The sequence below is a fragment of the Zingiber officinale genome, chromosome 8B (genome assembly GCF_018446385.1).
Source record: "Zingiber officinale cultivar Zhangliang chromosome 8B, Zo_v1.1, whole genome shotgun sequence".
NCBI lineage: Eukaryota > Viridiplantae > Streptophyta > Magnoliopsida > Zingiberales > Zingiberaceae > Zingiber > Zingiber officinale.
This window is the reverse complement of record NC_056001.1, coordinates 99,613,559-99,617,376: the sequence shown is the minus strand read 5'-3', so window position 1 is coordinate 99,617,376 and position 3,818 is coordinate 99,613,559. Positions and strand designations below refer to the sequence as shown.

General features: G+C 42.7%; 1 long non-coding RNA gene across 2 annotated transcripts; it reads right to left on the bottom strand.

The window, feature by feature from the left end:
- Positions 1 to 778: 778 nt before the first annotated feature.
- LOC122014228 lies at positions 779 to 3,457 on the bottom strand. 2 transcript variants are annotated; one of them, XR_006120610.1, is made up of 3 exons: positions 2,847 to 3,457; positions 2,673 to 2,773; positions 779 to 1,052 (listed from the first exon to the last, which is right to left on the bottom strand). It is a non-coding gene; the product is annotated as an uncharacterized LOC122014228 (long non-coding RNA). The 2 variants fall into 2 exon arrangements; XR_006120611.1 differs by lacking the exon at positions 779 to 1,052 and adding an exon at positions 2,227 to 2,292.
- Positions 3,458 to 3,818: the final 361 nt, after the last annotated feature.

Genomic DNA, 3,818 nt, shown 5'->3' with positions numbered 1-3,818 from the left:
CTGGTCGTGTTGGCCGAAGTTTGTGTGGCCCTGAGGGCTTGTAGTAAAGTTTCATATTGTCACCGGTACAAGGAAGATGCTACCGAAATTTCTTCTGGTAGGGACTCTCCCAGGGCATGACATGTAAACCTTGAAATTATCTACAATTTGATATTTTGATTGAGCTCTTTATCCAATTGATCCGAAAGTTATGGTAATTCAAAATTTGGTCTGTAATCTGGGCAGAGATCTCGATAAAGCGGCAGTTGGGAGGCACGGTCGTGCCTTTTAGCACAGCTAGACCCTATTTTCTCTCTGTTGAACTTGAAAAAAAGTTGTAGATATTGAATTTAGCTATGTTTTGGTATAAAGAATAGTCTGTAACTCCAACCGAGCACAAAGTTATGGTCGTTTCAAAATAAGTCTATTGTTTGCCTCGGATTCAACACAACCTTGTTTTCACGTGACACAGCCTCATGTTCTCCTCCACACAGCCGTGCCTCCTGGAATAGTCGTGGTCTTCCTCTTTTATGGATAAAATACACGGTCGTGTGAAAATAGATGTCCAAGGTCTTCCTCAGCTCTAGAAGAATGGCACGGTAGTGCCAAAAGGTATGACCGTGTGCTGCCTGGCCACAGAAGATTGTGTCACGCTCCCAAAGGAATCTCTATCAAAAAATTTTGACAACATCTCCCCTATACCGGTGATAATCTGAGACATATATATATACAAAATACATCCGCCACATACGGTTAGAATATACACACAACCACGCAGTTAATAATGCAGCCCACACGGTTGAAACATAGCATAGCGGAAATCACAAAATAACAAACATGCAACAAACAAAACGAATAAATGTGAGCCGGCTCGGCTTGACGCAACATCACCAAACCAATACACGATACCACAAGAGAAAAGTCCAAGTCGACATCGAATTATTACAATACCAAGATCACAAAACCAAAACACAAATAGCAAAGGAAACCAAAACCAGAAGATCATCCTCAGATGTGATGTGGGACTGGCGGACAGGTTCTCTAAGCGACTCCATAAATCCTTTACCTGCTACCTGACGAAATAAACCAGTTTATGGGATGGTGAGTACTAAGACTCAGCGGGTAATAGACAAATAGTACATGAACATAATAAAGAACTAGAGATACAAAGGTATACAATCTCATAGGGAAAATAGCAGATACAACAATGATAACATAATAAATGCTCATACCTGAAACCATATCCTAGGCTAGTAACAGAAGGTCAGGTGTAGCAAAGACCTGCTACGGTACTACTCATAACTACACGGGTAACATGTGAGGTATATACATATTATCAATAAATAAGTCAGTGTCTAAACACATACCACAGGTATATATCTCAGCATATGTAAGCATATCTATCATATGGATATACTAATGCCACAGCATAAGTAAGCAACAGCAGAATAAGTAGGTAACAGCAGAATCAGTATGCAACAACAGCATAAGTAAGCAACAGCATAAGTAAGCAACAGCAGTATAAGCAACAGCAGCATAAGTATAATAACAACAGCGTATGTACGGATGGTCACCCCGCCCACCTCTCTGCACCACGACCCCTGTATGGTCGAGAGGCCGGATCGATGACAACTGTATCACTCAAAGGACGCCACTACTCTTGAGTGACCAAGTGGACAGGTGCTGAGTAGCTATCTAGCTACAAAGCGAAGAGGGTCCCTGCTGCTCGCAACTCCAGCTACCACTACCCATGAGTGGCCGAGTGCGACACGACAGGACAAGCAGCATCTCCTCCAACTACCACTACCTATGAGTGGCCGAGTGTGCGACGCGTCCCGACGACTCACTCCCCCACAAGGAAGACGTGGTTGCCTACATGCATGCAATGACATGATGCGTAAAATGTAACAGTCATCATATATATATATATAGACAAAAAAAGAGGTATGCTACATGAAGCCAGCATGCTCAGTAAGGTGTGTAAATAACAACATTCAAGCAAGTAAGCATGGTATCTAGTATCCATATATCCAATATTTAATATCTAGTATCTGGTATATGGTATCTTCTAAATATCATAGATAGCAATGAAAGACTGTATAGATATAGAAACGGGTTTCTCAAAGATTGAGTGGATAAGTATCAATCACAGGCAAAATACGAGTGAAGTCAAGATAAATACATGAACTATCCGAAAATATAGCTCATGCACTAAGATCAATACACTAAAGAGATAAAGCAAGAAGTACCCGCCTTTATTTGTCATTCATGCTAAATAATCTCATCCCGAGACGGTCGTCTCAAATCAACGTCCTGTAAACGCACGATATATAGTTTAGCTAATCACCTATAGAACAATTAGCTAAACCCAAACCCAATACTAATTCTATTAGGTAATCATGTTTAATTCCACCTAATGATCCCAATCTAATTAGATGATAAATCCCATTTTTAATCCACCAATTACAGTACCAATTCAATGGTTCTAATAATGATCATGAAATCATCTAGTTAACTCCACCTATCCAATTAATAACGGTATCTCCACATACTCACCAAATCAACCCATTAATTAATCATCAACAGATTATCACAAATTCTAAATCTGATACTAACTCCAAATAGATCCACATCTCAATTGATTCCTAAATCTAATCCAATACATAATGTAATCATTTCATAGCACAACTCACCCAACATGGATTGCTCCTTTGTCAACTCACGGCTGGAGAGGTTCACCTTCAAAATAGGATGGTCGGAATTGTGGTTCGTCGGCGAACAGTGCTGGCCGAAGCTACAAGGATAAGCCAACCATCAAAACTCCTCTTCCTAATACACAGTATGGAAAACCAATCTCTGTTTGTTACCTCCATGCCTGGGCACGAAGCTTCGTTCTGTCCAGCTGCCCTAGCCATCCCAGGAATGTCGGCCAACTGTGGTGACCGCGATATGGTACGGGATGGGGTTGTCGCAAGTAGGGATCTGAAATCCTTCCTGTGGTCGGATGAGTAACGACCGTTAGCTAAGCCACAGGCAGAGCCAGTGATCAACGACGGAGGATCGACAACTAGGGTTCAATCAAAAGGGTGGATCCGGTGCTCGGCTCTACTCTCGACTAGTACTAGGTGCCTACGACCAAGAGTAGGCAGACGGCGACCAGCGGCGGTGACGGGGAAGGAGAAGGCGGAGGGTTGTCGGCCCTGCTATCGAGGTGGAGCTTCGGGATTTCCCGGCGGTACCAGCACCTGCTCGATAAGGATCGGGTGGCAACGATGATGGATCCAGCAAGTGGCAGCGGCAAGAGAAGAAAAGGAGACGGCCGGCAGTGTGCGGCTCGGGAGGGAACGGAAGATCGACGATGGTGTCAGGATGGCAACGTCGGCCAGAGACATGGGAGAAGAGGGAATCGTGAGGGAGAGAGCAGAGGATTCGGCGGAGGAAGAGGAATCGGGGAAATAAAAAAGAATCGGGAACAATAACTTCCTAACTTAGGTTTAAATAATTAAATCTTATATTAATGATTCCAATCAACTCCCACTTAAGAGTATTCCAAACAGACTTTCTTATAACCCCTAAATGTCTCCCCATAAAATACATCATATGATCTTCGAAAAATTTTCAGAAAATTTCTAAAAATTCTTAAAAATTCCGTTAAGATTTTTCATCCATTAAATCTTATTATTTAATTATTATTTGGGCGTCGTATTCTACAGATTGACACAACCATGTGGTTGCTCGCTCTGCTTTGTGGCACGGTTGTGTGTGTTCACACGGCCATGGCCTTTTTCTCCTTTGGACATGTGGCACGGCTGTGTGGATTCCACACGACAGGGCCCTTT